At 40.0% G+C, this 17870-nt stretch overlaps 1 long non-coding RNA gene across 3 annotated transcripts in view; it reads left to right on the top strand.

Annotated features, from left to right (window-relative positions):
• The window catches only part of LOC123522558, a 13385-nt gene extending 2534 nt beyond the window's left edge, over nucleotides 1-10851 (top strand). For all 3 annotated transcript variants that reach the window (XR_006680809.1, XR_006680808.1, XR_006680807.1), the window contains exon 3: nucleotides 10556-10851. This is a non-coding gene — a long non-coding RNA (uncharacterized LOC123522558). The remainder of the gene's footprint in view (nucleotides 1-10555) is intronic.
• Nucleotides 10852-17870: the final 7019 nt, after the last annotated feature.

The raw sequence follows: 17870 nt of genomic DNA, 5'->3' as shown, positions 1-17870 counted from the left end.
GGTGTGTTAGACAGGGTTCTCTAGAGAGATAAAACCAAATTGCTGATAATTTAATATATTTATTTATAAAGATAATTAGATATATAACACAAGAAATGAACTGTTAAATTATATACAGGTAGATATGTAATACAAGAAATGAACAGTTAAATTATAAAGCAGTACAAATGGTTCAGTGCAACTCACTCCCGTGCGAGAGAGTTGTGAGACACTAGCAGTCCTTCAAGTCTTTGATGGTGGCACTGATCTCTGCAATCCCTCCAGGAATGCGGTATTGCTTTTAGTTTACTATTTTCCTAGGCAATGGCAGTTTTAATGGTGTCCACTTGGCCTTTCCTACCATTATAGCCCTTATTCCACATTTCAGGGATCCAATATGGGGGTTCTGCCAGTTACTAAGTATGTCTATTCCAATGATGCATTCTGGAACTGGGGAAATAACCACAGGATGGGTCTGGGGTCCAACTGGACCCACAGTGAGGCGTACCAGAGTTAAAACTCCATTGATAACTTGACCTCCATAAGCCCCCACTCTGACTGGTGGGCCTTCGAAACACTTTGGGTCTCCTGAAACTAATGTCAGTTCCGAGCCAGTGTCCAGTAATCCCCGAAAAGTTTGATTATTTCCTTTCCCCCAATGAACAGTTACTCTTGTGAAAGGCCGCAGGTCCCTCTGGGGAAGGCTAGAAGAAAGACTAACAGTATAGACCTTCGCTGATGTAGCAGGGTCCTCCTTCAAAGGGACCCAGCCTCCCCCTCATTCAAGAGGTTGTAGGTCTTTAAACTGGCTCAGGTCTGGTAATTGATTGAGCGATTGTGACTGTCTGTTCTGCTATTCACCTGATCTACCATTCTTGATCTACCATTCTTCTGCCTGTATAGATCACATAAATATTTAGTAGGTTTCCCATCTATTTTATTCCTAGGGACACCATGGCTAAGTAGCCAATGCCATAATTCCACACGAGATAGGTTGCTTTGATTACTACTGAAACTTTGTTGTCTATTATAACCACGCCCACCCTGTCTGTTGATTTAGTGCTGACACCTGCCCTCTACCATCATGGGTACCAATCAGCCCCATTGTGGGCAAATGTCAGAGTTTGCTTAGGGCAGTGCCCACTGTTAATCCTGGTGCACATAAAATTGCAATTACAGGAGTCTTAAGAGATGCTGGGGCCCACTTCACAAACTTGTTCCTTATGGTTGTGGTAAAGGGTATATCCTCAGGACACCCCCATTTTGGGTCTATGGGAATATCCTGATACATCCATTCCAACTTACCAATTTCTCTAAGCTTTTGGATGCCTTCCTCTACAATGTACCAAGGGAGGTCAGGTACTTCAAGTTGGTCCAATCTAGGCCATCTGGCTGGTTGAGCCTCCCTCTGCCTTTTCACTGTTCCAAGCAATTTAAGAACAGGTCATTTTAGTGATAAAGCAGGTATTAGGGTTTTAGGTGAACTTTTGGGACAGGGTTCCTTATAACAATTTAAAAACTATTTGAGGACCATAAATACATATTTTAAGAATTTCATTAGCACTTGATCCACATGTCATACAATTCAATAATTCAGTCATATCAAGTGTTATACCGTTGCAACTATATTCAGTTCTAAAACACTTTCTTCTTCCTTGTACTCATTGTTATTCATGTAAATATACATAAATATAGTTTTACAAACAAATGAAATCATTATCTGAACAATATCCTTTAAAAGTCTTCTATTTTACTTCAGAGCCACATGTATGTACTGACAGCCCCATATGGCTCTAGAGCTGCAGTTTACCAAGCCCTGTACTGAAGAGAGAACAGTTGCTCTCTCCCTTCCCCTTCCATCCCTGGTAACCAGCCACATATGCTACTTTTGCTATGAAATCCATTGTATTAAAACAATTTTTTTTTTAATTAACAGCAGTCTCTTCTAACATTTACCCTTTGTTCTCCAATTCCATCCATGTCATGAGATGTCTCACAATTTCATCATTATTCTTTATCAATGTGTAGTTTTCCGTTGTGCGTTTGTCACAAAGTCTGTTTATTCATTCTTCACCAGCATGTAGGTTGTTTCCATCTTCTTCCTCTTGTGACTAGTGTGTCAGTGGATATGTGTATATCTACTCCTGCTGTGTTCCTTATTCCTGTAGGGCATGTACCAAGTAGAAACATTGCTGCATCCTGTGGAATTTCTATTCTCAATCGTTTGAAGGAGTGCCACGCCTTTTTTCCATAGTGGCTGATTCTGATGGGTAACCATGATTGGGAATGACTGTCCTAAACTCATTGGGAAACCACGCTTCTGGTCTTCTTGTTTTTCTCTTTTCTATGTCCTGAAACCTGCTCATTTTTCTCTAACCTGGTGGCTAATTGACCCTTCAGCTCTTCTACTCTCAGGGTCACTGCTGTTGTGGGTCACAGAATCAGTGCTACCTGTGACCAGTATGAGAACCATGGCCACTGCACAAATCCCCCTTCCTCTCAGGTGGGTACGACTCCATGAAGACTCCACTCTCCCACTGGGTCACCAGTGTTGCGAGCCTTCAAATGCATTAACTGTCTTATTTAATCTCACAATAATTTTTGTACCCAGGTTTACAGACAAGAAAACGGCTACTTTGAATTGCACTGACTAGTTAGTATTAAAACTTGGATTGGAGCTCATTTGCTCGATTCCATAACCCATCCACTTAATGACTGCACATACTTCATGTGTCTACCATGTACGAAAAGGGTCCGTCCAAACTGTTTGCACTTTACTCATGTTATAGAAACTTAGTTGAAACTCAGGCCTATGCCTCTCTGTCAGGGGTCTTGTTTCCCTGGGCCGCTTTAGTGCCCATCTCTAGTGTTCTACTTTTGTCTCCCAACCAGCCCTTCCCCGGTGCTCTTTTGGTTCCTTCCTGTAGATCATTTAAAATGGCAATGCTCTTAGAGTTCTCTTCTGTGCTACTCACTTTTCCATGCAAGCTTGCCTTCCTCATTGCTTTTAGGTTCCACCTATGTGGAGTTGCACAACTGTATGCCTCAGCTGAGACCTCCCTGTCACTCTGGAACCATGTGTGTAGGCACCTGTAGTGAGTCTCCAGATGTGTTCACAGGATTTGTCAAGGCTGGGCTCTGCATATACGAAACTGAATTCCTGTTCATCCTACACTCACCAGCCTTTTCTTCTTGTGTCCTAGGCCACAGTTAAAGACACTAACAGCACAGGGCAGAAACCTGGCCTCAGCCTAAGCGCCTCCTCCCACCTTTCCAATTTCCACATATTCTCCTAGTCACCAGGTCCCCTGTTCTCCCTCCTTTCTAGACATTCTCCTTTCTCTCCCTCCAGACTGACACTTGCCATCACGTAAGTCATCCCCCCTCCTCCACATAAGTCTGTCTTACCCTTTGACTTTGTTTTCTACCTGTTGGCATGCATTAAAATACAGATCCCGTTGGGGATCTCCTCAGACTCAAGCCCTGTCGTGTACTTTGTTGTTTTGGGGATGAAGACTAGAGAATTTCGAAGCCCCCTCAGGATTGCGCTCCACTCTTCGGATCCCTGGACTGCCCATTCCCTTCCAGCTCTACTGATGAGTTTCCATTCTTCCAACAAGATTGTTGCCCTCTCATTCCTCTCTCTGTACCACTCTACTTTTTAAATTTTTTTAAATCACGTTATTGAGGGTTTGTACAACTCTTATCACCATCCATCCATCCATCCATCCATCCATTGTGTCAAGTGCATTTGTACATTTGTTGCCATCATCATTTTCAAAGCATTTTCTTTCTACTTGAGCCCTTGGTATCAGCTCCTCTCTTCCCCACCCTCTTTCCTGGACCCTTGATAATTTATAAATTAGTATTATTATTTCATGTCTTACACTGACCAATGTCTCCCTTCACTCACTTTTCTGTTGACTGCCACCCTGGGAGGGGGTTATAGGTAGATAATTGTGATCGGTTCTGCCTTTCTCCCCCCACCTTCCCCCTCCCTCTCCTGGTATCGCTACTCTCAGTATGGGTCCTGAGGGGTTTGTAGGTCCTGGATTCCCTATGCTTCCATTTATCTGTACCTGTGTACATGTTCTGGTCTGGCCAGATTTATAAGGTAGAATTGGGGTCATGTAGTGGGGAGGAAACATTAAGGAACTAGAGAAAAGTTGTATGTTTCAACGGTGCTGTACTGCACTCTGACTGGCTTGTCTTTCTTGTGACCCTTCTGTAAGGGGATGTCCAGTTGTCTACAGATGGGCTTTGGGTCTCCACTCTTCACTCCTCCTTATTCACAATGATATGATTTTTTGTTCTGGGTCATTGATGACTGATACCTGATCCCATCGACACCTCATGATCACACAGGCTTTTGTGTTCTTCCATGTGGGCTTTGTTGCTTCTCAGCTAGATGGCTGCTGCTTGTTTATCTTCAAGCCTCTAAGACCCCAGACGCTGTATCTTTTGATAGCCAGGCCCCATCAGCTTTCTTTACCACATTTGCTTATGCATTAATTTTGTCTTCAGTGATGATTAAGTCAGGAAGGTTAGCATCATGGAATGCCAGGTTAATAGAACAAAGTATTCTTATGTTGATAAAGTACTTGAGTAGAGGCCAAATGTCCATCTGCTACCTTAATACTAAACCTATAAATATATGTATCTACTCCCTTTTGTTATATAGAAATATTTACATATGTACATGCCTGTATTTAGACCTCTATAAATGCCCTTTGCCTCCTAGTTCTTTCCTCTGTTTCCTTTTACTTTCCTCTTGTCCCACTGCCATGTTCAGGTGTCATTTGGATTTCAGTAATTCCTCCCGGTTACATTGCCCTTGATCAAGCTCTACCAGGCATCCTACACCCTCCTCGCCATCGATTTTTAAATCACTTGTTCCCTTTTCCCTGGGTTTCTTAACACCCACTTCCTTTCTCCCACCTCCCCTTCTCCTTTGCCTGCCCACCCCACCTCCTACCCCCCAAACCATTGGTCCTGTTGTTTTTTCCTCTGGATTGTTTATCCCTCCTATGTTATCTAGATAGACATGCAGATACACTAATAAACACCAAAAAAAAAAAAAGAGCAAAACAAAACAACAACAAAACTGATGACACAAAAAAAGCACGTATAAATAGTTCAAGGTCTCTTTGTTGACTTTTAGGGGTGTTTTCCCGTTGAGTCTGATGGGAGTGTCCCAAAGTCTATTTTTGGTATTCCTTGGGCACTTCATTGCTTGGTTGCACGCCCTTAGCTTTTCGCCCTGGAGTGGTGGGGTCAGATTGGGCACAATTCCCACACTGTGCCATTGTTGCCTCTTGAAGCACTATGGTGTACCACTCTACTTTAACTCATCCTTCAGTTTGTCTTCTCCACCTTCTCGACCTCCCAAGTCTGGATCAAGTGCCCATCCCCAATGTTCTCAAACCAAGCTACATTTCCTGTACCACAGTGCTTACCCCTTTGTTGCACCAAGTGCTTATCTGTGTCTCAGAGTTTAAGCCCTGTGGGGATGGGGACAGGAGTACATGCTCAGTGTCTTCCCCGGGGTCCAGAACAAGAATGCTCACAGCAGACACATTCTACATCTGAGTTTTCATTGCAGGGAGCATATACTTGAGCTAAAAAAGTGCCTTTTAGAACTTTAAAAATTATGTTCACTTTTCCTTGGCACCGACCCTTTCATGAACAAACCTACAAAATTAGTACCTCCCCAAATATATTTTGTTTTTGTTCTGTTTTCCTCTCTCACACTGGAGCTTTCCAATTGGGATTAAAAAAACAAAAGTCTTGTTTGTTTCTGATCCTAGTCCTAATTCTTTGCTCCTTGTTCCCTCATGGAAGGCAACCCTAAAGATCCTTCTCCTGCTCTTGATTCTTCTCCCGTCAGGTCCTAGGATTAGCATTGGTTGGGTTCTTACTCTGAACCAGGCTCATTGCTTTGGTACTAAGGTGACCAAATTTAACTAATACAATGTAAGTGTCCCCAGTCAGAGGGACTTTGGCTTACTCTTTGCCTAAAATGACACGTGTAAAAGCTAGAACTTGGATTTAGCCAAAATTCAATATCATTTATCAAAAAGTACCATTCCTGCAAATTAACTAAATTTCCCTTTCAAACCTATTTCCTTTCCAGATTATACAAAGGCCTTTGATAACTTTTATTTTTAACTTCATGAAGAGAAAGCCTTTGTATATCAAGACAGTGGATTTATTGGTACTGTTTACTAGAGCATTGTGCACAATTAACAATACGATCTTTTAAATCTAGACAGGTTTTTTGGTGTATGTATGTGTTTAGTTAAAATGCCTTATATAAAATAAAACCCTTAAGCTGGAGAGCAGAGTGCTGCTTTAAAGAGGATGTAGTCACTGGCTCGAGCTGAGGGCAGTCCTCTGGAGAAGGGATAGCTGTGCAGTATTAGCATACAACGAGACAGGGCACCAATAGGGTCAAGGGCCACCACAGCCTAGTCCACATGTCATTTTCACACTCACTGTGGTGCTAAATGCTAGCCCTTTTCAGCCAGCCCTTGTATCCAAAAGGAAGCAATAATTATGTTGTTCATCAGTTACGTCACTTCTTTGCCCTGGGGACAGACACTACTAAGTTAATGGATAGCTCCTGCCAAGAATTAAAGCATGTAGAGTAGAGGGAAAAGTGCCCCGTACCCACTTGCTAACAAAAGTAGTGCATTTTCACATGTTCTGTGAAAATGCTTTTCTTGAAAAAAGTCCAAGAGGACATAACCAGCTCATTTCAATGGAACGACAGCACAGGGAAAAAATCTCCCAAATGTAGATACCTGCTTTACTGGAATCAAACACCAGTCCCCATCTCCTTTTGCCAGCCTATATCTTGTTCATTTAGTTACTGTATTCCACAAATAATATCTACGTGCTTACTATGTGCCGTAGAGAAGGATAGCGAAGAAATGGGAAAAGTACTTATCCCTCTGTAGCATGCATTCTAGTGGGGAGAGCCAGACAAGAAGTAAGAGGAGAGGGATATTAAATGGCAAGATGTCCAAGAATCAAAATGCCCAGAGGCCAGGGGCTGAGGGATTGGTTTGCAATTTGGATAGAATGGTCACGAAAGGCTTCACTGAGATATGTGAACACAGGTTGTGAAAAACGTTGGGATGCAAACATGCGGCTATTTGGGTGAAGACAATTTCAGGCACTGTGTTAAAGGAACAACAAGGAGAGAATCGAAATTAAGGCTAGAGGTAATGGGTGGCAGGCCTACTTAGTCTTCCTAGGTGAGATGGGACACTTTTGGAGACGTTAGAGTTTAAGAGTAATTAGGGAAGTGAGGATAGAAAAGGAATGACAATCAGAAAAGGTCACCGAATCAACTAATTTTTGGCATCAGGGTTCTACCATAAAAATTCAGAGATGGTGGGTAGAGACTGGGGTGGCTGGATTTAAGATTATGGTAAGGGTTGTATTTATTGGTAAGGACAAGCTTGAGGTTATTGATGATGGGAGGCAGGGAAATGTGCAGTGTAGTAAAATGTTCTTCTTGACTTATGCAGCAGTTGATGATAGCCATTTCCCCCTTTATAAGCATTTCCTTCAGCTTGTGCTTTCTAGTTTTTCTGCCTTGTGCCGCTGTTCTTCTTTGTCCAGAACTGAGTTCTTCTTCGCGGCCTGCCCCTTAAGACTCAGTGCTTTGTTCCTTTTCCACCTCAGCTCTTTTCTCAAATATCACAGGGAAACATTAGGGTACTGCCTTATTTTTCCAGACTCGAGTGTTTTCTGCCTTTGACAGGGTGGAAAACTTTTTCTATCACTCGTTTCAGTGGAAAATTCAGTAAAATTGTGAATACCAGCACTTGTGTAAGGCAGGAACTCATCAGAGAAAGAAAGAAAACTTAAATCTTTTTCACTTTAACGAATAATAGAAGAGTTTTCACTGTGTCAAAGGCCAAAAACACCGACTTGGAAGATCTAGGGAAAGAAGGCACTGAGTTCTGGCCTTCCCAGGTCTCATGGTTGTGAGTTTCTTTCTGACAGGCTTGCAGGGTTGTGGAGTTCGTTGAAGCCTTACCCAATTACCATACACTAAAAGCTGGTAGTGTTCTAGAAATCTGTGTGAGAAGGTGGAAAGATAGATGGTTAGGGGGCTGGGAGGTGTATGTGTAAAAGTATCATTTTGAGGATATTTTGTGTGAGACTCTTTGTTTCCATTTGCTCTAATTGTTATTCAGTCTTGTGAGGGAATAGTGGATGTATTTTGTTTGGTCAGACAGACCAAATAATTTGCTCAAGGATCACCTCGTCAGTCTAATAGTACGGAGAGAATTTGAATGTAGGTTGGATTTAAAAGTATGTCCTACTTCGTGCTATGTGTGTAAATGAAGTCACAGCCAAAGAATAGTTACATTTATGACTTGTTAAATATTGCCATAGAACATGTACTAGCTGTCATGAAAGCAAATTACTCTTCTCTATAGCACACATGCTTAATTTGTGTGACAAAATCTATTGCTTTGAGTCAGTTCCAAATTAGGATGACCCCATGTGTTACAGAGTAGATTTACTTCAGATTGCCAGCTCTTTCTTTCATGACACCAGTGGGTGGGTTGGAACTGCTATACGAAGAGGCTTTAGGAAGTTTGTGGGGGAAATTCCACAATCTTTCAATTTCATTTTGGAGCCCCCTCAAAGGTCCTAGAGGAGGAGAGACACATTTGGAGCAAAGCTAGTCAGGACAAGTTAGGACCTTTAAATGAAGGTGTCCATTAGACAGAAGTATGTGATATGAGATACAAAAATCTATGAATTTGCCATAAAATGTTAATTAAAACATTTTATGTTCTTCTCTTATTTATCATTTATATGACACCACTGCATCTAAATATGTAACTTGAGCTCATTGGAACTGGGGAGTCCATACACCCTTACTATGAGACGTCTCACCAAACAAGGAAAGATAGCGTCAGTATATGAGGTGGGGGGAGAATAGAAGACGAGAACTCACTGGTCTTAGAAGGAGCCCTTGTGGTGCAGTAGATTACGTATTGGGCTGATAGCCACACCAGCCACTCTGCAGGAGAAAGATGAGGCAGTCTGTTCTTGTAAAAATCTGTAGCCCCCGAAATGCTGTGGAGCTGTTTGCTCCGTAGGGCCACTGTGAGGAGGGATCCACTTGAGGGTAGTGGGTTTGGGGTTTTTGTTGTTGTTCTTAGGAGACTCCTATGCATCAAATTCACACATATAAATGATTCCAGATTAAAAATCACTGAAGCCAGTTGCACAACATATATTGAATAGTTTGTTATCCAAAGTAAAATGTAAATGAAGCAAAGAAAAACATCATCAGGCCTGGGTTGAGAAGTGGACCCAGAGTGTCATTGAATGCCATACAGAGATTCTGACTTGAAGTTCTGCACCTGCGTTGAAAATCAAGATGCCTCACTGTATTAAAGTGACAAAGACCCTCCAAGCAAGAGTGGAACTAAATATTAAATTTAATTTCAAAGAGCAAGATCTCTGGTGGCCTGTGGTTTTAGAGAGTGTGGTTTCTCAGTGAGTGAGACAGCAGTTTGTTACTGAATTACAGTGGGCCCTCCTAACACCTCATGAAGTGGCGTCCCTGGGAGAAATGTTTAGTCAGCAGAAGGTTCTGTCTGCATCTGTTATGCCACCTTTGGCAAATGGCAGGGCTGACTTTTAGGTTCTCAGTGCAAACACATTTTTACTTTCGCAAGCCCCAATGACATAGTTGAGAATCAAAGCTTTTCACATAACTAGTGAATGTTAGCTCCTTTGACACTGTGTTTACCTTGTATGCAGAGACGCTCAGATACAGAAATTACAAGTTTTATGGTGGGCATCTTTTCCCTGGTCATGCTTTTCCACTTTAATGATGTTACTAGTTTTACCATAATAAAGCAAAATATCTATAATCCTTATGGAAAGATAATTAAATAAAAACAGTGAGACAAAGTAGTTCATAAATATAAATTTTCAACTGTGCATGTATTTCTGGATGAGAATATGACAGAAATGTTATAATTGATAAGTTATAAAATTTGCTAAGCTAAAATGATAAGAATAATTTAATATATAGTCTTTAAACTGTGAAGTCTTATGATTTATCTATGAGACCAAAGAACTTTCTGCAGTTGCATGATAGGTTTTACTTGCTTAGGAACATGCATATTTCTTTTTTTTCCCTTTCTTTTTTAGGAACATGCATATTTCTTGAGAAGGTTCATAAGTTATATAAAACTTTAAACAAGATCTGTAACCAAATATGGTTAAGATTCTTATATACAAATCACTTAAGACACTTCAACAATTTATATGGAATAGTTTATATTTAAAGATGTGCTTTTCTAGAACAGATTGTGATTGCATAAATCATCTTAAAGGTGATTTAACTATTGGGGGGTGGGGTGCTCTAAAATTGATGTGGGGGTGATTGTACAATTTTCTGTGATAGGATTGAATGATTAAACTGTCGAATTTTATGATATGTAAATTACTTGCCAATAAAACTGTTGGGAAAATAAATATGTCCTGGTATTCTAAGCTGTGTAATTTGTTCTTCAAACTTTTTTCTCAACAGATAAAATATTTTGATAAAAGAAGAGACTACTTAAAATTCAAAGAAAAATTTGAAGCAGGACAATTCCAGCCTTCAAAAACAACCACAAATTCCTAGATTGTACCTGAACTTTTCACAAAACTTGACTGCACATACAAAGCTCTGTTAACCTTAAGGACAATAGTAATTACCAGTACTATTTGAATTAAGGTAAATGTCAATACTTGTTCTCTATAAAGGACTCTTAATAACTAAAGTGATCAAATAACAGGATTCATTCAGACTATGAGTAATCGAAATAAATGGTGTAAAATATATTGTGTTTAAAAAGCCTATATTTTAAGAAAAAGCGTATTATAAAAACACAATATTTACTTATTTTATTATTGGGAGATGGGTAGTAGGCGGATAGATATAGATAAATGCTTAAAAAAAAAAGCCCAAAACCAAAAGCATAATTTGTCATTGTGTATCTCTAGCAGCATTTTAATATGCAGAAACAGAAACAAAATCGCTGCCAGGTCCCACTTGTAGCGACCGTGTAGGATAGGGAGGACTGCTGCTGTGGGTTTCTGAGACTGTGACTGACTTTTTAAATAGTTCTATAGGCATATACTTCACATACCATACAATGAATTATTCAGTTACATTAAGAGTTGTGCACGCATCATCACAATTAATTTTAGAACATTTCTTTCTCGTATTCTCTGTTGGCTCACCATTTCCCCCCAAACTCCCCTACCATCTCCCTAGATAATTATTAATCCATTTGCTGTCTCTATAGATTTACCTACTCTGGATTTTAAATACAGAGAATCATTTTAAAAAAAAAAGGCAGCAAACAATGGGACTATTGTTAAGGACTTTTTGCCCATGGGAAGTTCTATTTGGTTTACCCACAGAAGAAGTGCAATCACCTTCCCCGAAACATATATGCTTCTTCATCTGGTTTTGATTTTAATTTACAGTAAGTTTTGCTTATGACTTTTATAGGAGAATGTTGTTTGGGACTGTATTTTGTATGATAGCAACTGAATAGGCTCTTTTCTTCTCCCATCTTGAAAAACTGACCCCATCTGATGTGGGGTCTCCTCTCCTGAAGTGGTTTTTAGATGTACATATAAAGGGGGTGATAGACAAAGTTCATGAACACTAAGCAAGCTTTCTACCTGGTTGCTTGGGACACTGGATTGGAAGATTACATGACCCGAGAAGAGAAGCCTGCCTTCCTCTTGGTGTTTATCCTTATAGTAGTAGACTCATACAATATTTAACCTTTTGTGATTGACTTAACTTCATTCACCACCACTTATCTGTCAGTTTGTCATGCTGTGGTGTGTTGCTGTGATGCTGGAAGCCATGTCACTGGTATGTCAAATGTCAACAGGGCCACTCAAAGTGAACAGGTTTCAACAGAGTTTCTAGACTAAGAACAGACTACAAAGAAGAAATTAACTGCCCAGTTTGGAGGAAGTAGCTACTGAAAGCCTTATACATAGCATGGAAACATTGTCACATACAAAATCCTAATGAATAACAGCAGAACATTGATGGAGATAGTGCTGGGGATGGGCCCCTCAGATCAGAAGGCACTTGAAGCGTGCCTGACAAGCTGCTTTCTCAAAAGTAGTTCACTATAGTAATGTGAATGGAGTGAACCTGTGGGAGTGGAGTCTACAGGATCTTCATCTGCTGATGGGGCGCAACTCAAGGTGAGAAAAAAAAACAGCTGCAAAAATCGAATAATTGGAATGTGGAATGTACTAAGTACGAATCTAAGAAAATTGGAAGTCATCAATAATGAAATGGAAGGCATAAAGATCAATTTACTAGGCATTAGTGAGCTGAAATGGACTGGTATTGGCTATTTTGAATCAGAAAATCATGGTTTACTGTGCCAGAAATGACACAAAAAAAGAGTAATGGCTTTGCATTCATTGTCAAAAAGGACATTTCAAGATCTAATATGAAGTACAATGCTGTCTGTGATAGGATAACATATATCCTTGTAAGGAAATTCAACCAATCCAACTATTTTTCAAATTTATGCACCAACCACGAAAGCTAGTGCTGAAGAAATTGAAGAATCCTCTGAAGGTCTTCAGTTGGAAATGGATCAAAATGTAATCAAGATGCATTTATAATCATTGGCCAATGAAAAAGGTGCTGTTGAGTAGGTTTCAGATGTTGAACATACACAGAACACACGAAACCCAGCCCAGCCCAGTACCGTCCTTCGGCTTGTTCTCCTGTTTGAGTCTTTTGTTGCAGCTACTGTGCAATCCGTGCTGTCAAGGGTTCCTCTTTTCACTGCCCTTTTCCAGGCACTGATAGCTCCTAACAACATGTTCAAAGTATGTGAGAGGAAGTGTCCACATCCTTACCTCTAACGAGCATTCTGGTTGTATGTCTTCCAAGACAGATTTGTTTGTTCTTTTAGCAGTCCATGGTACTTTCAATATTCTTTGCACCATGATTCTTTTTTTTTTTTTTTTTAAGTTAAACACTGATGCTAATTCAAATGTCTATCAAACAGTAAAGAGACAACATACAGACTATCTTTGAGAATGATAAAACCAATATATGAGGGGGCACCCCCCAGAAGTGGAATTGTGCTGGGCTGACCGGAGTTTTGTAGTATGTGAGCATTGAGCAACTTGCTCTAAGTTAGTGCACCCAGTGGCTTCACCTGAGAAAGTTTTCTCTGGGTCACAGTGAACTTTTTTGTAAAAGCAATTCCATTTAAATCTTGTGTGTGTGTGTGTGTGTGTGTGATGGCCCAATTTAAGAGAACAGTATGTGGCTGTGAAATTTTGTGTCCTGCTCAGGAAAAATCCCACAGAAACTGTTGTGATATCGTACACAACTTACATGGACAGTGTTATGGGGAAAACTCAAGTGTACGAGTGGTTTTCTCGTTTCAAAAAAGGTGAAATGTCAATTGATGAATTTCCCCAAAGAACAAAAATGTCGACTCCTACTGCATTTTGACTTGTAGTGCATTTGTAGTTCGTTCCACCAGGTCAGATTGTTAACCAAGCTTTCTATTTTGAGGTTCTGAAAAGGTTGCCTAGCTGTGTGTGACAAAAATGGCCTGATTTGTGGCAGACGGGGGACTGTTTTGCCACCACAACAATGCACCTGCTTATGCAACCATCTCAGCGTGCCAGTTTTTTGGGCAAAAAACAGCATGCCTCTCTTGCCCTACACACCTGACCTTGCTCCGTGAGACTTCATGTTTCTGTGAATGAAGAGGAACATGAAAGGACTGCAATTTGACAATGTAGAAGAGGTGAAGGGAAAAAAACGAGGCTGTCAACCATCCAAACATGAGTTTGAAAAATGTTTCTAAGAGTGGAATAGCAGATTTGGCAAATGTATTAAATGGAGAGTGCTTTGAAGGTGATAAAGTTGTTTTGTTAAAAAAAAAAAACACATAGCTTTGGGGGGAAAATTGTGTGTGGTGGGTTGGGTAGTCATAAAACATAGAAAACTTCTACAACTTAATAACAAAAAGGCAAATGATGCGACTAAAAACTGGACAATAACCCTTTACCAAAGAGACTATTAATGACCAACAGACACATAAAAAGGTGTTCAATAATCATTGGGCTACAGACAAATACAAATCAGAACCACACGAAGATTTCTCCCGCACTAGGATGAATGCTCCTTAGCAGGGTGCACTTTAGAAGTAAGAATGGCAAGCCTTTGTCTCGTGTACTCTGGATGTGTCAAGAGTGATGGGGCAGCCTCTGGTGATGGACATTCATGCTTGGGGAAACAGAGTCGGTGAGAAGACCTTCAATGAGACGGGTTGATCAAGTGACTGGGTGCAGACAGTAACCAGGTAGTGTTTTGTTCTGTGTGTGCAGTGTCGCAATGAATGGGAATTGACGCCAGAGTATCTAACAACAGGATGGCTAACATCTTTTCTTTTTTTTAAAAGAAAATAACAGGTGTTAGAGGGGTTGCAGAGGAACAGGAAGCCACTGTTGGAGGGAATGCAAAATGGAATAGTCACTTTTGAAAACCGTCTGATGGTTCTTTAGATAAAGCGAGGTAGGGAAGCCATAAAAAAAAAGTTTTAAAAGAGGAGCTCATCTCAAGGGCTCAGTAGAAAGTAAATGTCTAGAAAAGAACGATGGCAATATATGTATGAATATGTGGGATACAATTGATGTGTGGTTTGTAACGAGTTGTAAGAGCCCCCAATAAAATGATTAAAAAAAAAAAAGTTTTTAAGCCCCGACATTGAATCGATGTGGACTCATAGCGACCCTATAAGACAAGGTAGAACTTCCCCTCTGTAGGTTTCCGAGGTAACTGTTAACGGGAGTAGAAAACCCCATCTTTCTCCTGAGGAGCGGCTGTGCATCATGATTCTAATGCATCAATTCTTCGGACTTCCTTATTCAATGCCCAACTTCGCATGCATATGAGGCAATTGAAACTACTATGGCTTGGGCCAGGAGCACCTTAGTCCTCAAAGTAACATCCTTGCTTTACAATACTTTAAAGAAGTCTTGTGTAGCAGTTACCTGATGTGATGTGCCCTTTGATCTCTTGACTGCTGTTTCCGTGAGCATTGCCTGTGGATCTAAGCAAGATGAAATCCTTGACAACTTCAATCCTTTCTCTATCAAGATGTTATCTACTGATCCAATTGTGAGGATTTTGGTTTTCTTTTCATTGAGCTGTAATCCATTCTGAAGGCTGCAATCCTTGATCTTCATTAGCAAGTACATTATTTCAAGTTCTCTTCACTTTTGGCAAGCAAGGTTGTGTCATCTGCATACTACAGGTTATGAATAAGTCTACCTCTACTCCTATTCTGCATTCTTCATATAATCCAGTCTCTCTGATTATCTGTTCAGCATAAAGATTGAATAAGTATGGTGACAGGATGTGACCTGGCACTTTTTCTGGTTTTAAACCATATAGTATTCTCTTGTTCTGTTCATACAACTGCCTCTTGATCCATGTACAGTTTCTACATGAACATAATGAAGTGTCCTGGGATTCCCATCATTCTCAAGACAGTCGGTAGTTTGTACAATCCACACATTAGAATGCCTTAGTATAATTTTTAAAAAGTATAAGTAAGCATCTTTTTGGTATTCTCTGCTTTCAGCCAAGATCCATTTGACATTAGCAATAATTTCCCTTGTTCCACGTCTTCTGACTCTCTGGCATTTCTCTGTCACTGTACTGCTACAACTATCAGAAAACTTTTGCATGTGATATTAATGATATAATTTGCACATTCTGTTGGGTCACTGTTCTTTGTAATACGTACAAATATGGATTTCTTCCAGTTAGTTGTCTGCCTTCAAATTTTCCTGGCATAGACAAATGAATGTTTTAGTGCTTCATCAGTTTGTTGAAATACTTTAATTTGCATTCCATAAATTCCTTGAGACTTATTTTTGACTAATGCTTTAATGTTATGGATAGGAAAATTTAATATTGTGGAAATGTTAATATTACCAAAAGCAGTCTATAAATACAATGCAATTCTGACCCAAATCCCAACTTTCTTCTTTAAAGAAATGTAAAGACTACTTTACCGACTTCCATCAAGAGGGAAGGAACCTAGAATAAAGAACTCCTTGAAAAAAAGAGAGAACAAAGTAAGAAGCATTGCAGGCCCCAGTCTTAAAACCGGATACACAGGCACAGTAGTTAAAGTAGTCTGGTACTGGTACAATGATAGATAACACAGACTAAGGTAACGGAAGAGAAAACCCAGAAATAAATGCATCTACCCACAGGCAACCAATTTTTGACAAAGGGACAAAAAACATTAATGAGAAAGAGACAGCTCTCCAGCAAAAGGTGCTGCAGCACCCAAGAAGAAAATAATCTAATTGGATCTCCATTTGCAGAAGAATAAAACAGGACCCATACTTTGCCCCATGCACAAAAATGAACTCAAGATGGAACAAAGACCAAAGTGTAGATCACAGAGCTGTGAGAATCATCAGTGAGAAAATTGGGACAAAATTAAGGCCCTTCCTGCAGGGTATACACATCATACTAAATAACATAAAAGAAGTACAGTAAAAGACAAAGTAGATGACTGGGACCTACTAAGAGATATATGCACTAAAATTTGATACTTACGAGGTCAAAAGACTTCATCAAAAGAGTAAAATAATAGCTCACAAACTGGGGAAAAATCTTTAGTAATGACACAATGGACAAAGGACTAGTTATTAAAATCTATAAAATTCTTTAACACCTCAAGAAGAAAATAATCCCGTTAAAAAATGGACAAAACACAGGACCCGAGAATTCACCAAAAAATGACATTCTAATGGCTAACACATGAAAAAATGCTAATGACTACTAGCCATCTTGGAGATGTAAATCAAAGCATACGATACCATCTTACACCATAATAGACCAGTTCCCCAAACTAGGAAACAACAAATGCTTTAGAGGTTGTGGAAAGATTGGAACTCATGTACTACTGGTGGGCTTGTAAATGTAAATTCATTTTGCAAAGCAATATGGCACTACCTAAAAAATACAGGGAATAGAAATATATGAACCAGCAATACTTCTGCTGGGTATATATCTCAAAGAAGTAGGAGACACAACACAAACAGACATCTGCTCTCTCATATTCATTGCAGCACAGTTCACAATAGCAAGATGCTGGAAACAGCTCAAATGCCCATCAGGAGAAGAATGGATAAAGAAACTGGTTCATACATATAATGGAATACTATACATCCATTAAAAAACAAGTGACAAAACTATTGAACACCTCATGGCATGGATAAACCTGGAAGCCATTATGCTGAGTGAAGTTATTCAATCACAAAAGGACAAATATGGTATGAGACCACTACTATAAGGATAAACACCAAGGCAAAAGCAGGCATCTGTTTTCAGGTCATGTAATATTCTAATCCAGTCTCCCACATGAGGTGGTAACCTGCCTCATGGGCCACATATCACTCTCTTATTTGTATATCTTAATCACCACTTCCATAGAGGGGGGCTCACTTCAGCTCAGTGCACATTCTCATGTTGGGAGGGTGGCAGGGGGAGAAGAAGACCAATCAATTTCTGCCATATAAAATTGTTCTGTGGTCACCCAAATCAGCAGACACTCCAAGTGCTCAGTGAACTTTAATGGAAATTCAAGTTCAGGGTTGGGGAAGGGCAATGTCTGTCTTTGAGAAGGTGGTTATAACTATGTTGGTGTAGATTAGGTGGGGCGACCTGCCACTGGGGAAGAAACAAACAAACAAAACTTTGTATAGAGAGACCCCTAAGGGAAGAAATGCCAGGTATTCGGTTCATAATTAGACACTTTTAACCT

Source organism: Echinops telfairi, unplaced genomic scaffold (assembly GCF_000313985.2).
Source record: "Echinops telfairi isolate 266 unplaced genomic scaffold, ASM31398v2 ScPeMD7_7424;HRSCAF=8462, whole genome shotgun sequence".
In the NCBI taxonomy this organism is placed as follows: Eukaryota; Metazoa; Chordata; class Mammalia; order Afrosoricida; family Tenrecidae; genus Echinops; species Echinops telfairi.
Note: the sequence above shows the minus strand (reverse complement) of the source record. Positions and strands in the feature narration are given on the sequence as shown.